We start from the raw sequence: 24,667 nt of genomic DNA, 5'->3' as shown, positions 1-24,667 counted from the left end.
CAAGCAGACTTTCTGCTGAATGCCTCCCATTCAGGGCTCCATGCAGAGCTCGATCTCAGGACCCTGAGATCATGACCTGAGTCAAACCAAGAGTCAGAGGCTTAACCTACTGAGTCACCCAGGTGCCCCCAGAAACAGCTCTTGTGATGAGACCCAGCATTGGGCCACATTTTTGCAGGTGCACAGGGTTTAAAGTGTTAAAAATTCAGCTCTTATGAGGTGGGCTCACTTGACCTCTCCTTAACTTCCTGTCTCCTGTGGTGAACTCCCCCAGGGCAAGGCCCAGCACCTGCTTCTCTTATCCTCTCCCTTCCGCAGTAATCAGGCAAATGAGACAGACCAATAGTCCAGGAAGCCGGCTGGGGAACTGGACTCAGAGTTAAGTTCTGGGTCCAGCTCTCCCCACAGTCTAGTCCTTAGGTCTCTATCCAGGGGAAGATGGACGCTCTACCTTGACTTCAGCTCCGGGTCTTGCTCTCCCAGCCAGATGAAGACGCCCCACAATGGGGGTCACTGGTGCTTGCCCGGTCAGTAATAAAGCTCATATTTCAATTCCCCTTTGCCTACTGATTTTCCATTGGCCAGTGAGGGACAAATGGTAAGATTTGTATACCTAACCTCACATCCAGACCCCCGGAAATATACTTTACATCATCATTTTTAATGGCAGTACAGCACTACTTTGTATAGTTATACTCATGATAATTTGTGTAATTCTCTGTCATCGTACATTTAGCATGTACAATCATTTTCTCACTAATATAAACAATATTGTGATAATAATCATTTTTATGCATATATGGATTCATAGTTGTCTAATTATTTTCTTCTTTTTTTAAGACTTTATTCGTTTGAGAGAGAGACAGGAGAGAGAGAACATGAGCAGGGGCAGGGTGCAGAGGAAGAGGGAGAAGCAGACTCCCTGCCGAGCAGGGAGCCCAATGTGGGGCTTGATCCCAGGATCCTGGGACCATGACCTGAGCCGAAGGCAGACGCTTAACTGACTGAGCCACCCAGGCACCCCAAATTATTTTCTTATACCTGTCTTTCAGATGAGTTCTGCCAATAGTATTGATGTCTATAGCTAATCTTGAAATCTCACAGATACATTTCCCTTAGGCCTGGATAAATAATCCAAAGATTCTCCTCAGTTATGTTTTTATAGAAAGATCATTTTTAAATGTCAGAATAGAGGAGAATGAACCATTAAAAATAAATTTTGACTCTATTATATCAAAATACACAATCTTAAGTGAGGCTTGCACCCACAATTTATAGCAAATTAAAAGAAACAAAACTTTTAGTTCAGTGTGGTAAGATTCATGCTAACATTTGACTTTTCTCCTTTATTGCAATATTTAACATAGGTTGTTACTCAAGCCCAAATAGAAATGAAGACTCCGATTTACCTTTTATTAGTATAAAAATAATCTTCCTGGAGACACTTCTATTTTTAAGGTATGGAAATTGAGGGTTTTAGGGAAGGCTGACAACCCAATTTCTTTCCTGTGGTCTTCTTTTTCCTGTTTTGTTTCTCTGTCATGGGTTTGCATCCCTCACTGTCTACTTAGGACGTACCTGAGACAGGCTCCCCTTGCCCAGACAGACTCCAAGTCTCTGCAGTACCTCTGCTTGGGGCAGACAGAAAGAAAATGGCAGCCAGGCCGCTTCCCATCCCTCGGGGCGTACACAGCACTGGACACACAGCAGGCACTTGCAAACATTTGTCCAGCTTCCACAGTGAGCACAGTGCACCCAGCCATAGGCAGGGTGACTATATATTTACTTAATCAAAGAATTTTATGCCTTTGGAACTCTTGTTTAATTATGGATTTGGTATATGCTCTACTGTTTTTCCTCTTTGGGCAATATTCATATAGAAAAGTCCATCTGCCGTACACACTAACAAATAATTACAAAGTGGACACTGATAAAACCATGGCCCAGGTCTAGATTGAGAGCATTTGCTAATACCCCAGATGCCCTCTGTCTGCTTCTACCTGATCAAAGGCAAATCACACCCCAGCCCCACGCCCCTCCCATGGGAACAACCCTCCTACCTTTTGAAGTGATCACCTTCTTGCTTTTCTTTTTGTTCTACTCCATATGTCTGCATCCCTGACGAGTGTAGCTTCATTTGGTGTGTTCTGGGGATGGAGTTCTCCTCTACACATTCCTTAGCGTCCGGCTTCTTTCATTCAAAATATTCTTTGTGAGACTCATTCACTGGGTTTTGCAGGGTTGTAGGTCTTTTCGCCCTAATGACTGTAGCATAGTCTAACCCTGTTAATATACAATAGTTAGTGTCTGTATTGTTTCCAACTCTTATCTGCACACTGTGGGGTCATGTGACATGCTTGTGTTCAGCTTTAGTGGCTATTGCCAAACACTGTTCCACAGCAGAACCCTGTTCCACATGCTTCCACCCTCAGTGTTTGTGAGTTTTGTTGCTCTCCATCCTAACTTGCACTTGATACTGTCTCATTTTTTAGTTTTTGTTGTATTTTTCACTATAAAATGATATTTCGTTGGGATTTTATGTAACACATCCCCGATTACTACAGAGACCAAGAGATTCTTTTTTCAAATACTTTTGGACTGTTTGTATTTCTTCTCCAATAATGTCTATAATATATTTGCCCATTTTTCTATCAAGTTTTTCTTTTTCTTGATGATTCATAGTTATTTTTGTATTCTGGATACTAATTGTTTAATAGTGATTACATATGGGGCATATGTCTTCCCTTAATTTTTATATTCGGTATGGTTTCATGAAGACATCCCTAACTCTACAATGTAACCGTGTTTACTAACTTATATTTATGGTTCCTACATCTTCAATCTTGGCTAAAGAAACTCTTTCTCACATTGAGGTCATAAACACTTCATATTGTTTTCTAAACATTTTATAACTTTTCCTTTCACTTTTTTTTTTTTACTTTTAATTTTGAAATAATTGTAGACTTAAGTTGCAAAAATAGTGCATAGGGTTCTGTGAACTCTTTCCTCAGCCTTTCCCAGTGGTGATATCTTATCTAACAATAGCGTGGTATAAAAACCTAGAAACTGGGGCGCCTGGGTGGCTCAGTCGTTAAGCGTCTACCTTTGGCTCAGGGTGTGATCCTGGAGTTCTGGGATCGAGTCCCACGTCGGGCTCCTCCACTGGGAGCCTGCTTCTTCCTCTCCCACTCCCCCTGCTTGTGTTCCCTCTCATGCTGGCTGTCTCTATCTCTGTCAAATAAATAAATAAAATCTTAAAAAAAAAAAAACAACCTAGAAACTGACACTGGTAAATACTGTTAACTACACTACAGACCTTGTTTTAGTCTTCCCCAGATTTCATATGCACACACTTGTGTGTGTGTGTGATTTTTATTCAACTTAATTCCATGTATAGATTTGTCTTTCATTGTTTAGTGCGTAATCCACGTAGAATCCAAAATGGAATTGTTTTTGTATATAGTGTGAGGTAGGGTTCTGCCTGTCCCTCCTCCCCATGGATAACCAGCTGTTCTAGCATCATTTATTAAATAGTCCATCCTTTCCCCCACTGATAAGCATGCCTGCTTAGTAGTAAATCAAGTTTCCATGTATGTTTAGGTCTGTTTCCTCTCTCTCTCTTCTACTCCATTGGTCTATTTATTCCTGCTCCTCCACACTGTCTTAATTACTTTAAATTAATATCTTACTATATGGCAGTATAATTCCCAAGACTTTGTTTTTCTTCAGGAGTGTGTTAGCTACTCTAGACCTTTTCCTCTTCAGTATAAATTTGGAAGAGGTTTTTCAAGTTTTACGGATGATCTTGTTAGGATTTTTATTGGAACAGCACTGAACTGCATTGTGGAGAACTGACATCTTTACAGTAGTGAATCTCCCTATCCAAGAACATGATTTAGCTCTTAATTTATCTAAGTTTTCTTTCATGTCTTTTAGGAAATTATTGCAGTTTTCTCCATTAAAAGCCTGCACATATTTGGTTAGATTTATTCCTAAGTAAATGTACTTTGCATCTTCTGTTTCTCTTATAAATCCTATCATTTCAATTATATTTTCAGACTGATTGTTGGTGGCATGTTGATATATAACTGAATTTTTTGTGTATTGATTTTTTTTATCAATGTTGCTAAAATCTCCTCTTCTGATTATTTATTTATAAATTCTTTTGGGTTTTCTGAGAAGATACTTATGCAGTCTGCAAATAAGGATGGTTTTATTTCCAATCCTCGTTCCTTTTATTTCTTCTTGTTAAGTTTTACAATTGGCCCAAACAAAATTAAACAGAAATAGTGATGGTATACCTCCTTGGTTGAATTTGTTTGTAAAGAGAAAACATCTGACATTTCACCATCAAATATACTGTTTGTCATAAGCTTTTGCAATTGCCTTGGATCAGGTTAATAAATTTCTTTCCCTTCCTTGTTTATTTGCTCATCATTTCTTTTAGCTTCCCCAACCTTCTTTCTCACATATTTTTTCTTATGTATGTCCTTTAAAAACTCCTTTAATGAAAAAAAAAATCTTGCTGATAACCTGTCTTGACTTTGGTTTATCTGAAAACATTTTTAGTTTTACTTTTGCTCTACTTCTTAAAAGAAAGTCCAGTGCATAAAAGTCCATGTCTTTTAACTTTTATTTTTATAGTGTAATGTATTTTAATAGCAAAGTGACAAACAACGTTAGAAACGTGTGCTTGCGTGTAGGACAAGTCAGAAAGTGTAGCGAATGGATGGAATCTATGTATGATAAAAATGCTACAGACACCCATATAGCTGTCATCAATAAGAAATTAACTTGCTTTAAAAAAATCCAAATGCTGGCATTGTTCAGAAAAATGTAGCAGGTTTATTTATAATTACTATAAAGCCGAACTGCTGAAACGTATTCACTGAAACTTTTTGAGCTGCATGAATGCTTTATGTCCCCGCATTTATATTAAAAATTCACACACAAATGAAAATGGAAAAGCTGCCAATACCTGATTTCTGCCCCCAAGTTTCCCACTTGCAATCATATACTTAGGTACCTTTTGACCCCCTGAGTAAAAAAAATCTAACGTTCCAAACGACCAATAACAGGAAGAAGAGAATTGTTTTTTGTATAGAATGAAATGTTTTCCATCATAGTGGATTCTTAAGCACATTCTCCACGTATGCGGCATGCTAGCTGGATGTCTTTTGGCATAGTTGTGACGTGTTTGTCATGGACAGCACACAGGTTGGTGTCTTCAGAAAGGTCCGCCAGATAGGCCTCACGTGCCTCCAGCAAAGCACCAATAGCTGGCCTCTGGAAGCACAGACCTGTTCCGAAGACCTGAGCAGTTTCTCGCACCAGCCGCTGGAAGGGAAGTTTGTGGCTCAGGTGCTCAGTGGACTTCTGATAATGTCTAATTTCACCGAGTGCCGCAGCACCAGGCCTGTAATGATGAGGTTTCTTTACCCCTCAGTAGAGGGCGCACTCTTGCCTGTGGCTTTTGTATCCAGTGGCTTCCTTGTTGCTTTACCACTGGTGGATTTGTGGGCAGTCTGCTTTGCGCCAGCCGTGGAACAGAGACCTCCTTATTTACCCACCTTCTCATTTGGCTGGGGCTTGGTGAGGCAGAGGTGGTGCTTGCGTTAATGAGTGAGGGAGGCACGGCAGTGGATGTGAGCCTATGTCTGTTAATTTTATTGAGATGTATCTCAATTTCATATACATAAAATTCACCCATGTTACGCATGCAGTTCAGTGGTTTTCAGTGAGTTTACCGAGTTGTGGTATGCACAACTGGTATAGTGGTATATATATATATATATATATTGGTATACCAGTTGTGTATACATATATTACCATAATTGAGTGTTAGAACTTTTATATTATCCTAGTAAGACATTTTATACCCATTTATCCCACTCTCAGGCCCAGGCAACCACTAGTCTACTTTCCGTCTCCAACAATTTGCCTTTTCTGGACATTTTACAAAAGTGAAATTATATCATATGTGGTCTTTTCTGCCTGGTGTCTTTCACTTAGCATCCCACTTAGTATTCCATTGTATGAATATAGTTCATTTGATTTATCCATTCACTAATTGGTTGTTTCCACTTTGGGCTCTTATGATTAATGATGCCATGAACATTATTCAAGTCTTTGTGTGGACATATGTTCTCATTTCTCTTGAGAGTAGAAATGCTGGGTCATATGGTAAATTTAAGTTTTGAAGAATCTGCCAAATTGTTTTCCAAAGTAGCTTCCCACCAGTAGTAATATTTGAGGATTTTGATTTCCCTACATCCTTGCCAGCGTTTGTTATTATCTGTCTTTGGTGGCAGCCATTGTGGTAGGTGTGAAATAGTAGTTCATCGTGGTTTTGATTTGCATTTCCCTAATGATTTTGAGCATCTTTTCATGTGTTCATTTGCTGTTTGGTTATCTTCTTTGGTAAAGTGTCTATTCAAATCTTTTGCCCACTCTTTAATTGGGTTGTTTATCTTATCATTGACTTGAAAGAGTTATTTGTATATTCCAGATACAAATCTGTTAGGGATTGAATGTTTGTGTCCCCTGAAAACTCATATGTTGAAATCTTAATCGCCAATGCGATGATACTAGGAAGCTGGACCTTTGGGAAGTAATAAGACCATGAGGGTAGAGTCCTCATGAATGGGATTAGTGCCCCTATGTAAAAGAGACCCCAGATTGCTTTCTAGCCCTCTCTCCACCATGTGAGGATATAAGAAAGCAGCTGTCACCAGAACCTAACCATGCTGTTTCTCCTATCTCAGACTTCCAGTTTCCAGAACTTTGAGAATAAATTTCAGTTGTTTATAAGCTACCCAATTTATGGTACTTTGTTACAGTAGTTCCAACTAAGACCAAGTCCTTTGTCAGATATGTGATTTGTACATATTTTTTCTCAGTCTGTGTCTTGCCTTTTCCTGTGAGTATACGTGCCTTGGAACTTTATCTGCGGAATTCAGTGAGGCCTGGATAGACATTGCATTATTCCACAAATGAGTTACTTTTGCTTCTCTCAGTCACCTGGGGCACTTGCTTGATCCAAGATGACTCCCCCACCAAGTCTGCTTTCCAGTCAATAGGAAAAGGGAGATGGGCAAGACACATTTCTTCACTTTCAGGGCAGATGAGGAAGCTACACACTCACTCCCACTCATAATCCCAGAACTTTTAGTCGCGTGGTCATATATAGCCATAAGGAAGGCTGGGAAAAGCAGCATTCACCTTGGTGGCTATGTGCCCAGCTAAAAATCCTATGCAAAAGTGGTATCACACAGTCCAGTAAATAACAGACTCACATTCAAACTCAGATCTGTATGATTCCAAAGCCAATGCCCTTTCCACTATGTTATGCTGCCTTCCTAGGAAGGAGCCAGTAGGAAACTATTTATTAAAAATAAGGACTCCTAAGAACCTTCAGATCCCCCAGTCAGGAAGTGGCAGAGCCAGAGGCCAGGGCGTGGACATGGAACTTCTCAAAGGATCATCTTCTTACTATGCCACTCTGCCCTCTGGACTATTCCTGGAAGGGGGTTTACAGGGTAGTCTGGGTGGCCTTGGATTTACTGTGTATTTTTCCAGAGAGCTAGAAATTATCCCCCCAAACTTCATCCCTTCTCCACTTTCCACAGGACTAACTCTGCCCTGTGGCCCAGCATTGGGAATTTTTCTACCCTGCTTTGGGGCCCTCATCCCAATTTTGGCCATGGGGCCGGAAGGCTGGGAGTCAGCTTGGGGCCTCCCTGCTAGGGACAATATTTGGAAGATGATGCCCCTGTTGGAATGTTCACTGCAAGGGTCAGTCAGGAAATGCCACTGGCCTGCAGGCTGTGCACAAAAGCATCTATTTTGGCTGAAAGGGTGACTAAATTTGAAAATTATTGTTTCTTTTTTTTTTCTTTGAAGATTTTTGCAGATGTTTGAGAACCAGCTGCGGGGAGAAATGTCTGATAATTTCAAAAGCAGGTTCCTCCTGTTGGCAGAGTTCCTTCTAGCTGTATATGTCTGCTTTGAGTTCCCTCCACTTCACTCTTTTGTCTTAATGTATACCCTGTCAGGTCTATTTCATGGGTGGTTGATGTCTCTATAACCAGAGATGACAAGCTCCATTCAGTGCCAGGAGAAAAGGTTGGAGAGGCTGGTTTCACGTGGGATAGATGCCATAGACAAAATGAAGCAATTGTAACCGCTCAAAATCCAGGAAATCACTTTGTATCTGTATGAAACAGACATTCATGTCTCCCCCCCTCCACCTTCATTAGGTTATTAGCATATTCCTAAAATCTGAGGCCATAATGAACTGGATTTATCCCAGCGAGAAACTCTAACATTTGAGATTATTCATCTCTCACCAGAGTACTAGAATCCAGTCTCTGAGACAGCAGACAGCAGGGTAGTAGGTGCTGTTGGGTGGGTGGGGGAAGCACAAAAGAATTTGAAGACACTCCTCGTTCAGCAAATATTTATGTGGCCCCTCCCATGTGGCCACTTCCTTTCCAGGCATCATGAACAAAAGAGCCATTCCCCTCCAGGGGAACGTGGTCCCCTGTCAGAGTTAGCCAGGCCAAGGAATGATCAGAGTGAAATATGCTAACCTCTACCAGAAGAATGACATGCCAATTGGGGAACCACCCCCTCTCCCCCCTCTCCCCCCTGGAGATCTCTAAGCTCAGGTTGAGGGCTGGAATACGGAAAGAGCTTCCATGGCCTGGGGAAAGGATTTAGAGTCCTTCGGTTGGATCAAGTGTTGTGCTGGAGGAGAGTAGAGAAGGAAGGAGACACATTTGGGGAAGCCGTATGCTGGCTTGTCTCTGGCCTCTGTAGACCATTCTTGGCCTTTCTTTGCTCTGCTCTCACCCTGGAGGCTGACCCGTAGGGACTGTGTTTCATGGGCTTTCACACTGCTGCCTGCCAGCTGGGTTCCACCAATAGGAGGCCCCGGTAGAAGATCAGACGGAGGACGGAGGACGGAGAGTGAAGTTGGCATATGGATTCCTGCCGCCCCCAGCGCCCTCCCTGCAGGCCTCAGTGCTGGCTGCGGCTGCACTCTCTACCAAGCCCCCTGCCAGCGGCCCCTCCGCTGTGGCTCCAGTTCTGTCCATGTTCCAGAAGCACTGCTCTTTCTTTTAGGCCTACAGGTGGAGTATCTTCATCTCTGATGAAGCCTTGGACGCTGCACTATTGGTCCCCTGAATTTTACCACCCCTTCTGCAGACAGTCCCTTCCTTAAACTCTCCTCAGTTGACCTTTATGAGGGGTCATTTATTTCCTGCCAGAACCCTGGCTGATACTAGGAGTTTGGGTGAAATGTTGCCGTATGTTTTGTTTTGTTTTGTTTCCCTGAGATGGAGTTTACACGTAGCATTGTATACGCTTAAGGCACACAAGGTATTGATGCGATCGACCTGTTTACGTACTGCAGCCTGGTTTGCGCGGTGGCTTTGGCTAACACCTCTAGCATGTCACATAATTGTCATTTCTTTTTTGTAGGGACGTACATACTTTGTTTTTGCTTTACAACGCCAGTAGCAAACTATTTTTTGAACCCCTAAGAATTATCAATTTTAATAAGCCAGATTCAAAAGACCATGTATTGTACGATTGCATCTGTATAAGATGCCTGGAGAAGGTAAATCTGTAGGTGCAGAAAAGCAGACTAGTTGCTGCCCGGGGCTGGGGTGTGGATGAGCTGTGCCTGTAGATGATGCCGTGGGATCTTTCCAGGGTGCTGCGTTGTGTCTGAAAAATCACTGGATTGTATACTTAAAATGGACAAATTTTATAAATAAATTATACCTCGATAAATCTGATAAGATTATTAAACAAAATATATCAACAATATACAAATTTAGGAAAATAGAGGGGAAAAAATCACCTATAATCCCACCGTCCTAATGCAACTATTATCATTTCTTCATATTCCGTTCCAGGTATTTATTATTTGCGTTTGACAATGATGAAAACACGTGGGCTCACTGGCTCACAGTTACTGCCTGCTTCCCACAGTCGAGGTGCTGGATTAAACAGAGTACACATCATCTCATTCAGTCCTCACAACACCTCCTGAGAAAGGTACAATGATTATCCTATTAACGTTTTGTTAATAGGAAACCCAGAGCTCAATTGCATAATGTATAGAATTGTCGAATCACTGTGTTTCGTACCTAAAGCTGATATGACATTGTATGTCAACTATACTTCAATGAAAATAAAAGAAAATGAAACTTGAAGCTCAAAGAGATTCCCTGACTTGCTATGTAAACTTAAGTTTCTACCTTGCTCCATTCTTTCTTTTTTTCCTAGTGTTTCATAGTTATTATTTTATTTTATTGACATACAGTTGGCATACAATATTTTATGAGTTTCAGGTGTCCAATGTTTATTCAACATTTATATAAGTTACAGGGTGATCACCACAATAAATCTAGTTACCATCTGTCACCATACGAGCTGTTACAATGTTATTAACTATATTCTCCACGTTATACTTTGGAGCCTTGATTCTTTTAATGCCTGTGAAAACAGTTTATTGGGTCCATATGCCACATAATCCTTAACTCTTCCCTCTTGTGTTACATGTCTAGTGTCCCATAAAAAATGTGATGAAGTTTTCATTAGAAAAAGCTTTATCTATATTAAACATTATCTTCTCAGGATTCTTTTCAAGAAGTTGGGCCAAGGGAACAAAATAATTTTAAAATTTGTAGAAGCGAAATCAGTTTCCAAAGGGTTGGGATTAATATTCCTACCCAGCAATTTTGTTCTATCCTCATCAGCACTAGCTATGCCAGGTTTTTAATGTCCTACTTAATTCAGTGGATCTTGTCCTTATTTTAATTTTCATTCACTTCACTACTAGAGAGGTTGGACTTTTTACTGTATCAGCTCAATTTTCTTTTACAACTTATCTATGATTTATGCCCATTTACTTATTGGAATCTTACTGATTGTCTTACCAATGGGTATGAGTTCTTTATAAATATATTAACCCTTCGTGTTTAATCTTAGTTGATAATATTTCCCCTATTTGCCTCTTTGCTTTACAAACTGATATTGCCTATTTTTACATAGTGGAAGTGATTGTTCTTTTCCTTTGTGAATTTATCTGTAGCTTCTAGACTTGCAGAGACACCTCTGTGCAAGGCTCTGGTAACATTCAGTCATATTTTCTCCTAACTTTTCTATAGTGCAATTTGTTTTAAATTTAAGAATAATCCACATTTATTTTTTAAATTGAGGTATAACTGACATACAACATTGTATTAGTTTCAGGTGTACAACGATGATTCAATATTTGTATACATATAGTATATATACTATACCCCCCATTATCCGTGGTTTTGCTTTTCATGGTTTCAGTTACCCATGGTCAACCATGGTCCAGAACAGATGATCTGCCTTCTGATATATCATTAGAAGGTCAGTGGTAATGCTACGTCATGGTGCCTATGTTGTTCACCTCACTATACCTCATTTAGGCACTTTATCATCTCACATCATCACAAGAAGGGTGAGTACAGTATAATAAGGTATTTTGAGGAAGAGAGAAAAACTACAGTCACCTAACTTTTGTTGCAGCATTATTCTCATAATTGTTCTATTATTACTATTTATTGCTGTTAATCTCTTATTGTGCCTAATTTATAAATTAAACTTTATCATAGGTATGTATGTATAGAAAGGACATATATATGTTATATAATATATATAAGGTTTGGTACTATCTGTGGTTTCAGGCATCCACTGGGAGTCTTGGAATGTATCCAAGACTTGGATCATATTTTTGTGAAAATGATCACTGCAATATGTCTAATTAACATTCATCACCATACCTAGTTAGATTTTTTTTAAGATTATTTATTTATTTATTTATTTATTTATTTATTTATTTATTTATTTGACAGAGATAGAGACAGCCAGCGAGAGAGGGAACACAAGCAGGGGGAGTGGGAGAGGAAGAAGCAGGCTTCATAGCAGAGGAACCTGATGTGGGGCTCGATCCCATAACGCCGGGATCACGCCCTGAGCCAAAGGCAGACGCTTAACCGCTGTGCCACCCAGGCGCCCCTAGATTTTTTTCTTATAATGAGAACTTTTAATATCTATTCTTTTAGCAACTTTCAAATATATAATACAGTATTATTAACTGTAGTCACCATGTTGTATATTACATTCCCATGACTTATATATTTTACACCTAGAAGTTTATGCCTTTTGATTCCCTTCATCCATTTTACCCACCCTTCTCCCCCTGCTCCTGGCAACCACCAATCTGTCCTCTGTATCTATGAGCTTGTGGTGGTTGTTATTGTTTAGATGGCACATATCAGTGAGATCACACGATATTTGTCTTTCTCTTGGTCTGACTTACTTCACTTAGCATAATGCCCACAAGGTCCATCTTTGGTATTGCAAATGGTGAGATTTCACTATTTTTTTTGACTGAATAATATTCCATTATATATTATATTGCATACAATTTTATATTACACATCATACACACACACACACACATTTTATTTGTCCATTCATCCATCAGAAACTTAGGTTGTTTCCATAGCTTGGCTATTGTAGATAATGCTGCAATGAGCATAGAGGTGATAGATCTTTTGAGTTAGTATTTTCATTTTCTTTGGATAAATACCCAGAAGTGGAATTGCTGGATCATATGGTAGTTCCATTTGTAATTTTTTATTTTTTTTTTAAAGATTTTATTTTTATTTTTTTGAAGAGATAGAGACAGCCAGCGAGAGAGGGAACACAAGCAGGGGGAGTGGGAGAGGAAGAAGCAGGCTCATAGCAGAGGAGCCTGATGTGGGGCTCGATCCCACAACGCCGGGATCACGCCCTGAGCCGAAGGCAGACGCTCAACGACTGCGCCACCCAGGCGCCCCCCATTTGTAATTTTTTTGAAGAACCTCCATACAGTTTTCCATGGTGGCTGCACCAATTTACATTCCCACCAACAGTGCGTGAGTGTTCCTTTTTCTCCACATCCTTGCCAACACTTGTTATTTCTTGTCTTTTTGATACTAGCCATTCTGACTAGTATAAGGTGGTGATACCTCATTGTAGTTTTGAGTAGGTTGCCTTTTCATTTTGTTGACAGTTTCCTTTGCTGTGCAGAAGCTTTTTAGTTTGATGTAGTCACACTTGTTTATTTTTGCTTGTTGCTTTTGCTTTTGGTGTCAAATCCAAAAAAATCATCACTAAGACTGATGTCAGGGAGCTTATCATTTGTGTTTTCTTCTAAGATTTTTATGGTTTCAGGTCTTACATTCAAGTCTTTAATCCATTTTGAGTTAACTCTTGTGTACTGCAAGGCAGTGGCCCAGTTTCACTCTTTCGTATGTAGATATCCAGTATTCCCAACATCATGTAATGAAGACATTGTACTTTACCTATTGTACATTCATGGTGCTTTTGTCATAAATTAATTGACCATATATGCATGGATTTATTTTGGGGCTTTCTATTCATTCATCTATGTGTTTGTCTTTATGTCAATGCCCTACTCTTCTGATTACTATAGCTTTATAATATAGTTTGAAATCAGGAAGCATCATGCCTCCAGCTCTGTTGTTCTTTCTCAAGATTGCCTTGGCTCTTCAGGGTCTTTTGTGATTCTCTACAAATTTTAGGATTATTTGTTCTATTTCTGTGAAAAATGCCATTGAAACTTTGGTCGGGATTTCACTGAATCTGTAGACTGCTTTGGGTAGTATGGGCATTTTAACAATATTAATTATTCTAATCCATGAGCATGCAATATTCATTTATTTGTGTCATCTTCAATTTCTTTCATCGGTGTCTTATAATTTTCAGCGTACAAGTCTTTTACCTCCTTGGTTAAATTTATTCCTACACATTTTATTCTTTTTTGATGCAGTTGTAAATTGGATTGTTTACCTAATTTGTCTTTCTGACAGTTTGTTTCTAACGTTTAGACATTTCTGTATATTGATTTCTGTATGTTGATTTTACATCCTGCAACTTTACTGAATTCATTTATTCTAACAGTTTTTTAACAGAGTCTTTAGGGTTTCCTATGTATAGTATCATATCATCTGCAAATAGTGATAGTTTTAATGCTTCCTTTCCAATTTGGTTGCCTTTTATTTCTTTTTCTTGCCTAAATGCTATGGCTAGGATTTCCAATCCTTGCAATGTGAAAGTGGTGAGAGAGGGCATCTTTGTCTGGTTGCTGTTAGAAGAAGAGCTTTGAGATTTTCATCATTAAATATGATATTAGCTGTGGGTTTGCCAAATATGGCCTTTATTTTCTTGAGGTATACACCATATATTTTACCGTATAGTTTGAGATGTGAGTCTAAAAGACTCTTTCTCAAAGTGTTACCCAAATTTTCCAATGCTGAACATTCTTTCCCCACTGTTTTGTTTTCCAATGCTGAACACTACTTCTTTTCCTCACTGTATATATTATGATATACCATAATATGTGATAAAGAAGACTTTATCATATACTATTGTCTTTTAAGAGGGTCCATTTTGCTTCAGAACCACATGATCTTAATAATTTTTGTTTGGAAATATGCTTTTGTATTTAGGAGGTCTGAGAAATCTCACCTGTCCATCCTGCTTGTAGGGCACCCAGGTAAATAGTAGGAAATGTGGGCCTGGTGCGCAAGGCAGGACACAGGAGAGGCTGTTGATAAGCTTTGGGGGGACATGCTGTGACCCTGGGGATGACTGAGATATCCAAGGAAAAGACTGAGCAAGCAGCCTGGGATGCTCAGAATAACAAGGCCAGAAGAGTCTCTCAAGACCATGTCACCCAAACCCTTGAGTTTATAAAGAAAAAAATCTAGGTGAAGAGATTCAGCCTTTTTGCCCAAACCCACAGAAGCAGTTAGTGGCAAAGCTGGGAGTAGATCTAGGTCTCTTGACCACTGGTCAGTGGCTTTCTAATGTTCCCAAAGAAAGAAGGCTCATGATGGGGAGGAGAGGTTCCATATGGGGTGCAGCATCAGGGAAGTCTTAGTAATCATGAAGATGGCTTATATATGAATGCCACTTCACTAAAGCCCTCACACCTCAGGTCTACACTTGATCCTCACCTCAACCCTCTGTCCAGTCCTATGCAGAGCCTCTTAACCAAACTCCCCTTAACCAACTGGTCAGGTTAACCAGCCCTGTCTTTCTGTTGTAAATACACAACTGATGCTACCAGCTAGGAGTTTATCTGTGATACACATCTGCTCCCACCAAATGTTTACCAAGAATCAGTTATTTTTGTTCCAAATCTATTTATGCCACTTATACTTGACATTTTAATAATGCAATTTAACTAAAAGAGAGGAGTGCAGAACAAAAGAAACTCATTGCTGTTTTATGATAAACACATTGCTTTGGGAAAACTTGATGAAGGTGAATCACTAAAAATTCTTGTGGAATGAAGTGGACAAGATAACTGTAAAAAAATGGGAGGAGCTTTGTATAAATCTAGAAGAATTCTGCACTCATGTTATTTTGCAAGTAACTTAAGTTCTTTCTTCTCTTTACAAAAACAGAAACTGGACATCATAAGCTTATATAAAACGGAAAATTGCATCAAAGGACTCTTTTTAAAAAGAGAAGCCTTGGATCAAAATAAGACTTATGTGTATTGTTTTATGATTTCCCAGCACAAATTTTTTGATTAATGAACCAACCAATAGTCCCAATCACATAGGATAGAAGGCTTCCATTTTCTATTAATATAAAATAATCCTCATTTTCAGATGAGTTGTCCAGGCTCCCAGCACCACGATCAGCCTCTGAAAGGGAGGCATGGGAATGTCACACTGGACATAAGGCCACAGAAGCCATTGGGTTCAAATTCCAGCTCCACTGCCACCAACAGTGTGGCCTTGGGCAAATCATCTGTGCTCTTGAGCTCAACTTTCTCATCTGCTAAACAATCTCTGTGTCTTGGGATTATTGTCTAGATGAGGAAATGATGTTGCTGAGCACCCCAGATACTGTCAAACCCACCTTTGCTAATGCTACATGGAGGAGTGGAAATGAAATGAGCCTCAGTGGGTAGATTGTATGTGGATAAACAGGAAGGACGGGTGGCATCCCTCCTCACTGGCAAATTCCAATTCACAGAATGAGGCAGTCTTTGGAGAGGGGCACCTGGTAGGTGACTCTTAGGTGCATGTTCAGACTCTGGACCCAAGGGTCAAGACAAGAGGATCCCGGCAACAGAACATACAGGACTGGAGCTGACAGAAGGGGTGGCTTCAGGAGCCTGCGAGAGGGGAGCTGCCACCCACCAGGCACTGGAGGAGTCCATTTGCAGGGGATCTTGATACCTTGCAGGTGTGCTCCGCAGTACCTTGGAGGGCATTGTGAGTCCTGGGACTTATAAGCTATTTCCCCTGGTGGTCAATGTCCTGTGACTTCCCCAGCTGCCGGGCCAAGAACTGAGGAACTCCCCAGCTTCAGTGCTAGAAGAAGCCCTACTCAGACCACAGCGTCTCTCTCATTCTCTCTCTCTCTGTGTGTCTCTCTCTCTCTCTGTCTCTCTCTGTCTCTGCCTCTGTCTCTCTCTCTGTCTCTCTCTTAGTGGCTGAGTCAGATGGAGGAGTCCTCAAATTTCGCCTGGTGGCAGTTCTGGCTCTTCCCAGTATACCCATTCCCAGCCCACAGAATGCAGAAAGAGCCTCTACCAGCATGAGTTATTTTGGTCAGCTGAGTCACCACACCAGAAAATAAGATATGACCCCACCTGTGTCTGGTTGGAGGGGCTGGAACCAGCTGGGGCCACAGGATCTCTGAAAGCCTTAACTGAGGCATCACCCATTGGTGTCAAGTGTCCAGTCCCTGCCCTGTGACCCCACCCCTAACTGGAAAGGGGCAGCCAACCCCCTGTCCTGGGGATAAGGATTCTCAAGGCTCATCCATCGCAACCCATCTACAGCCTCCTGGCTTTTATGTTGCTCCCTGATGCTCCTGATTTTATGATTGTGAAGGGTACTCTGGGACTCGGCTGCCTGCCCCACCAGACCCTGTCTTTGCTTCTGTCCCTCTAACACCTATCACAGTGACTAGGACACAGTGGATGTTCAACTCACATTAGCTTTCCTCCCCTTCTTGTTCCTCCACAACAAGCAAGCCTTCTGAACATCAGCTCCTTCACCTTCGAGAATCTCTCCTGTCTAGAAGGCCTTCTCATTTCCTCTGTGTAACCAAGTCCAACCCCCAGGCCAGACCCCAGTCCACCTGGCCTGACTCTCCCAGTCCCCCAGGGTTGTCGTCCCTGTGACCTCCTTCCATACTTGCTGCCTTTTATCTGCTGTCCTGCGCTCTCCTGCACCTCCTGCGATCGTAAGTGGAAATGGTCGGCACGTGGGCATAGGCATACTCTCTTGGGAAATCTCAAAGACATCCCTGATTCTCCAAAGGCTTAGAAGTCTGGGGAGGGGATAAGGAGGTTTGAGAAGGCTGAACCAAGCAGCCCATTAGCCAGACTGGCCAGGCAGTGTGCACGTGGTTTCTCCTTGTCCCTTTTGTAATGTTCGCTTTTTGGGTGGGGAAACTTTGCGGGAGCTCTAGCATTGTGGCATGTCCCTGTGTGTGTGCCCTTCTGTGACAGCATTCGGATGTAATGAATGATGGTACCTCTCAGAATAGCCTTGTCATCTCCCTAGTTTTCCCTTTTTTTTTCACATTCTGAACATTTTTAAAACAGAAATCCTATTGGATTGCCTGGAGTCGAAACGAGATATGGAGTGAATTACCCTGGTCTCATCTAAAATAGATAAGGAGGCCGAGCTTGGTGAGAGCTGTAGTCAGCCATTTGCTTGGATGCCACACACAGAGGCAGGAAATGATACCCCCTTGTAAATAAATCACCTGCTGGCAGCCTCACCTTGGAATATTTATAAGGAAACAGAGCTGGAAAGGAAGAACAGTAAGTCTAGGCTGCGAGAATTATTGGAAGAAGGGCTTTATGTATGCCTAGAAATGTTGATTCGTGGTTGCCTGTAGGAAGCTAGGAGAGAAAGAAAGGAAAGCTGCCAGTTTTCTCAGGAGGAAAATGGTGTGTGAAATTTTATTTCATTTTAGACAGGTCCTGTCCTCGTGGATGTCTGGGAGTATTTTGCGTGACAGGAGAGTGAACCTTAGCGGGGGAGTCTGATGCCCTCCCTTCCTAACCTCCAAGCTTTGGTAGGGTAACGTGGGGCAGGATTCCCTCACATGTCTGAGGGGAGTCCGCAAGTTTGCTCTCAAACTATGCCAAAGCACAGCCTGTGCTGTAGGCCCCAGGAGCACTGGGCTGGCCCCCCTTCTCTGGTTCTAATGTTGAGGAAGCACATTGGGTGAAAGGGAATCTGCCATCGAGAAGAGACACAGCTGAAGTATCAGTGTGCACTGATCTCAGTGGAGAGCCAGACGCCGCAGGGGTTCAATGAGCGCCGTGTAACCTTAGGTACGCTGCCTCCTCTCTGAGCATCTTCCCCACCTGCAGCCTCCAACTACGCAGTTTGTCTCCTCTAGTAAACTCCTCCCGGGACGATGGGGCATCACATCCCTCCCCCCGACACCACCACAGGAAAGCCTCAGAGAACCCCAGGAAAGGACTGTCTTGGTTTAGTAGGCGCACTGAGCAAGGAACAGGGAGTATTGACCTTCACGGTCTTGAGCCAGTGGTTGAAACCTCGCTGAATCCTCGTCAGCAAGAGCTGATTTAACCACAATTCGTGTACTGCATCCTTGACCCACATGTACCACTGTTCTACGTATGGGTCATGGGGTCAAAAGATGCAAAAGGCAAGATCCCATGCCTCCTGGGAATCAGAGATGTAGAGGAAAGCTGACATGTGAGTTACAGTCCAATGAAGTAAACTACTGACAGAGATACTTGGAAGGTTCTAGAGGGATGAATGAGGGGACACGTCATGCAGCCTCAGGGGAGAGGGACATTACAGGAGGTAGCATCTGGGCTGAGTGCTAAAGGATGAGGAGAGGGGAGCCAGGCCCAACAGGAGTGGCCTTCCAGGTAGAGGGACAGCAGAGACACTCCCAGAGTGGGGAGACATCATGGTACATAGACGCAATGAGAGCATTTTTGGTGTTGCTGATGGAAGAGGCAAGAAATGGCTATAGATCAATAGTCAGGAACAAAATATAAAGGACCTTGAACCTCAGCCTAAGGAGCATGAATCCTAGAGGTGATGTTTTTAAAATGTGACCCAGAGCCTGTCATTCCTCTGCTCAAAGCTCTGCAAAGCTTTCATGTTCCCCACAGTAAAAGCCAAAGTCCTTACAATGGCTCACAGGCCCAACATGCCTGGCTTCCAGCTGCCTCTCTGACCTCATCTTTTTCTGTTGCTCCCTACAGCACACTGTGACAACCTCCTTCCTAGTCCTCAAAGAAGCCAGGCATCTCCTGCACCAGGACCTTTGTACCGTCTACTCTCCCAGAAACAGGCATGGCTCAGTCCCTCGCCTCCTTTCAGTCTCGCTGACATGTGCCTTCTTGGGGAAGCCTGACCTGGTCCTCCTTTTCAAAACTGCACAACCCTCTATCCCTCATTCCACACTCTGAAGCCTCTGACTCCGTTTCGTTTTTTTTCACAGCACTTATCACCTTTTAACATTCTGTAGAATTTTCTTATTTTTTTTAAGTTTACTTATTTTTTTAGTAATCTCTACACCCAATGGGGGGCTCGAACTCATGACCCCGAGATCAAGAGCTGCATGTTCTGATGGAGCCAGCCAGGTGCCCTAATTTCCTAACTTATTATGTCTCCCCAGCTAGAATACACACTGCACCAGGGCAGGTGTTTTTGTCTGCCTTCTTTATTGCTGTATCACCAGCACCTAGAACACTGACTAGCAAATAGTGGACTCTCAAAGAGTATTTCTTAATTAGCAAGTGACTCAGCTAGAGAGCCATGGACAGACGACATTAGGTAAGGGGAGTGACGTAGGCTGGCTACACAGTATAGACTCATGGCGCTTTGCACGCTCCCCCCAACTTTTTTCAACATGGCCCACAGTAAGAAACACACACCATCAATACACAAATATACCAAAAAAGTCTAACAGAAACAAAAGTTGCATGCAGTAATAGTTACCCTTTCCATCTTTTACAACACTCTACGATCTATGCTACTCTATCTGTACGGTGGCTACTTCATTTTTTAATACATAATGTTTGCAAACTACTAAACTGGTTTCACAACCCACCACTAGATCAAGGCCTATAGGTCCAAAACCACTGCTGGAATTAGACAATGAGGATGGGCGTGTAACACTGTAGATATACTAAAAATGACTGAACTGTACGCTTTAAAATGGTTAAGATGATGGATTTTATGTTCCATGAATCTTATCTCAAAAAAAATTTTGATATGGAGGATTAATTTGAAAGAGGCCAGGAAGGAAGGAAGGCGCTAGGAAGACCAATTAGAAAATGATTACAGTAATCCACGTAAGAGGTGATGAGTGGACAGAGACAGTCAAAATAGAGAAGGACAATTCCAGAACTATTTAGAAGGTTAAATTGGAAAGCATGAGAAATAAGAAGAGTCAAGGATGATTCTAGACTTCTGCCTCAGGTACTAGGGGGTGATGGTGCTATCATTTGAAATCAGGAACACAATCCGTACACCTGGTAGGATGCCATTTTTATTAAAAAATAAATAACTTCTGTGTGTGCACACATACTGTGTTGATGCATGGAACAGCTATAAGGCTATGCACCACTGTTGGCCAACCAGGGAAGCCCACAGTGGGGAACTAGAAGTCCACCAGCATTCGAGAGGGTGCGTAGAGGGAGAGGAAAGCACAAAGGAGCCAGAGGGAAGTGACACAGAGAGCCCGGGAATGTGCCATGTTGTGGAAGCCAGGAAAGCGGAGACTACTAGAAGACAGGTGACCAGTCAAGACATCCAGAGATAGGAGTCCTGGATAGTGAGGAGGCAGCAAAGACAGAGGCAGGGGGCAGGCGGCTGGAAGGTTAAGGCCCACCTGACCAGTCTCAGATGTTTTCAGGAACAGCATTCCTGAGAGACGCACAACCTCAGAGCCAGCCAGTCCTTGGGTCATGACAGGCCGGCTCACCCTTCATTCCCTCCTACCCTCCCACACAGCCAGGCTGTCCCTTGCTCCCTTTAGTGGCCTTCCTCCATGGAGGTCCAAGTGGCCTCTGAAGGACACCCTGAAGGGAATTTCCTGTTAACAAATTTCCTCCCTCTGGGCTGGGCAAAGAGTAGGTAGTTGTAGCAACACCAAGGGCCGGATTGGTGGAAAAAGGAAAATGCACAGTTTTCACTCTGAGGGAAAGAAATGTATAATCATTTCTTCAGCTAGATCCAGTCCTCACATGATTCTGGTAATAGAGTCTTCCACCAGCCACCCAGAGGTGTGGTCCTGCTTGAAGACCTCACCTGAGGCCAGACAGAGGCAGCTTGCTGTCCAGGAGGAAGGGGCTGAGATCTTTCCAGAAAGGGATCGTGATGTCAGACAGATTTCTTAAATGCTTTCAGAGAAGTAGGCAGCCTCCTCAAAATAACAAAGTAAATCACTCACAGACTTCACAGAGACATAGCTGGAAAACGGCACGAGGGCATGACCAGTGTCTGTGCAGTAGCCTTGAATCACTAAGCAGCACTTACATCAAAGAACAGGACTGCTTCGACCCCACAAACATTCATGAAGGTCCTGTCACCCGCAAAGCAAACGCTCAGGTGTTGAGAAGGGTGCCAACTCGTCCCTTTCTTGCCTGTACAGCATCCTTGCGTGAAACAGAAAAAAACACCTTTTCCTCTGGGCCAGTGCAGACCCTTGCCAGGGAGCACAGCTTGGTGAGCAACAGGCAGAGTATCAGATCCCATTACCTCCCACCTCCAAGCTGGGTGCTCTTGTGCAGTGCCCAACTTGCACAAGCATACACAGCAGCCCCAGATACAGAGATGAAGCTGGCAGAGTCTACCACCCCCAGAAGCTCATAAACTGGTTGGCAGACACACATACATAACCAGCCAACTAACAAAAGCAGCCTCTGGGAAATGCTGAAACAAAAGTGCAAAGGGTGGTGGGGGGTTCCTACAGACAGGAGAGTCTGTTCCTTCAGACTCCGTCAGGGAAATCTGAGAAGGCTTCCAGAGAAGATGGAATTTGAGCCAGGCCTTGAAATGTTGCCACACAGGGGAGTGGAGAAAGGAAGCACAAGATTTCAAGGTGTCGTCTGGGAAAGGGGAGTCGACTGTCATAGCTGGAGGAGACGAGCACTGAGAAATGGCAAAGGACAACGGGAAGATGTGATGGAAGACAGAAATAAGGATCAAATTGTAGAGAGCTTTGAGTGACTCCTGAGGAACGTGTGTTTGGATGGGGCTGGAGAAATGTGGGGAATGAGAGTTCCCCCTCCATCCCTCTATCCTGGGCCTTTCTCAGAAGCAGGGTTGTCTTGTAAGAGGAATTCACACTGTGGCCTTCCAAAGGGAGGTCCAGATGCCCTTTATTGCCGCCGAGGGTGTCCCTGAGCCAGGTGTCGACATGAGTGCGTCATGCAGAGGGTGACATGAGACGTTCATGAGGACTCATCAGCAGGACAGGGAGAGTCTGGAGAATGCCCACCCAGCTGCATCAATCAGAGGTCATCTCAGACAGCCCTGGTCTCATTCCTGTTGGTAGAGGGGACACTCCTGCTCTACTTGAGGGCCCGAAGGATGTCGCACATTCCAGCAGAAGGCCACCTAGAGAAAGCTTGCCTTTCAAAATCCATAGGATAGAACCTAAAGTCACCGGCATCACCCGGTCCCAGTACACCTGGGTACTCCAAGCCACCCAGGATGCCTCCACCCTCCCCATTCTCTGCTCCTGCTGAGACGGAGGAGCACTGCGGGTCAAAATCTCACCGCCAACCACTCTCCTTAAAGGCCTCTCTTCCCTGTTTTCTCTTCCATCCTTGCTTCTCAAAGTGCGTTCTGCAGACCAACAGCATCAGCATCACCTGGGAGCCTTATGGGCCTGCAGGATCTTGGGCTCCCGCCCAGACGTACTGAGCCAGGTCTGCATTTTTACACAACCCTCAGGGGGTTTGTGTGGGCTTTGAAGTCTGAGAAGCCTGACCTACACCATTCCTCCCTGCTCCTGCTGTCGCTCCCTGCCCACCCTTGCTCAGTCTCCTCACGTTTGCTCTCACCTGCCCCTTTGAATGCTGGGGATCCACTACCCCCCTCTTCTCTGCCTCCCCCTCTCCCTGAGGGATCTCAGCCACTCCCACAGCCTCAAATACCACCTTTCCCGGACCCCCCAGTCTTCACAAGGAGCATACACCACACTTCGGCGCTCTCCTTCCTATAGATCTAAATCCCTGCGAGGGGGCTGCACAAACAACACGTCCAATTACACGAGCCCCCCCCCCAAACTGACTTCTGTCCCTCAGCCCTGCAGCATACCTCCTGTGTTCCCTAGGGTCCGCGGGCACCCCTCTGGTGACTCCTCCCAGACTCCTCTCTCACGCTTGGCTCCTAAATGCTGGCTGCACGCGGGGAGTCTCCTTCCTAGATGGGCTCCGATCCGGGCCCGCTTCCAGCCGCACTGCCACTGCCTTGGGTCACACCCTGACCATCTCCGTTCCCAGTTGTCTTACGGTTCTGCTTACCTCGCCAGCACACCCACCCTCCAAGGGCAGCTCCGCCGTCTTAGAGCTACTGGAATACAGAGCATCCTTCCCTGATGCTGCAGGGAACGGGGCCCCGGTGGCCCTGGCACCAACCAATGCTTGTGCCCCAAACGGGACACGTGACTAAGGGTCGCACGCCATTGGTCAGAACTAGTCACATGGCCCCATCTCACTTGATGGGAGGAGGGGGTGGAGGGGGACCCTGCTGTGTTGTGCCTGACCCGGGAGGAGCGGGTAGTTGAGCATAGATGAACGCTGGAAGCCTCGACCGTCTGCAGCCATTCTCCAGGACCCTTGTCATCATCCATCATCGACATACTGTGTACTTGCCTGTTAACGTATTTGTCTCCTGCTCCCTCCCCCCCACTGTAGCACATGAGCTTTGTGGGGGCAGATAATTTATTTTGTTCATTGCTGTATTGCCAGTACCTGGTACAGGGTCCGGCCCATAGTAAACACTCAATACGTATTTGATAAATGAGTTACTGATAAAATGAATAAATGAATGGGCTGGATGGTATGTGCATATGGGGGCCAGAGGAGGGGGCAGCATTGTGAAGGGGGAGCCTGGAAAGTAAGAAGAGGTGCTATAACAAAAGGAGTTATAAGCCATAAAAAGGAGGTTTTACTTTGTCCTGTGGGATGTAGAGAACTGCCCGGGGGGGGGGGGGGATTTTAAAAGGGGGGTGATGTTCTGCAAGATATTTGGGATGCAGTTCGGGGGACGGATTGGAATGCATCCCATGGGAAGCAAGTAGCCCAACCCGAGGGCAGTGCGTGGTGGTTTAAACATCGATGGCGGGGTGGAGGGGGCGCCCGGGGGGCGCAGTCGTTAAGCGTCAGCCTTCGGCTTAGGGCGTTATCCCCGCGTTCTGGGATCGAGCCCCACATCAGGCTCCTCTGCTGTGAGCCTGCTTCTTCCTTTCCCACTCCCCCTGCTTGTGTTCCCTCTCTCGCTGGCTGTCTCTCTCTCTCTGTCAAATAAATAAATCTAAAAAAAACCAAAAACACAAAAACCCCATCGAT

General features: G+C 43.6%; 1 pseudogene; it reads right to left on the bottom strand.

The window, feature by feature from the left end:
- Positions 1–5,133: 5,133 nt before the first annotated feature.
- LOC109488377 lies at positions 5,134–23,949 on the bottom strand (annotated as a pseudogene).
- Positions 23,950–24,667: the final 718 nt, after the last annotated feature.

The sequence above is a fragment of the Ailuropoda melanoleuca genome, chromosome 5, assembly GCF_002007445.2.
Source record: "Ailuropoda melanoleuca isolate Jingjing chromosome 5, ASM200744v2, whole genome shotgun sequence".
In the NCBI taxonomy this organism is placed as follows: domain Eukaryota; kingdom Metazoa; phylum Chordata; class Mammalia; order Carnivora; family Ursidae; genus Ailuropoda; species Ailuropoda melanoleuca.
This window is presented reverse-complemented; position numbering and strand designations above follow the sequence as displayed.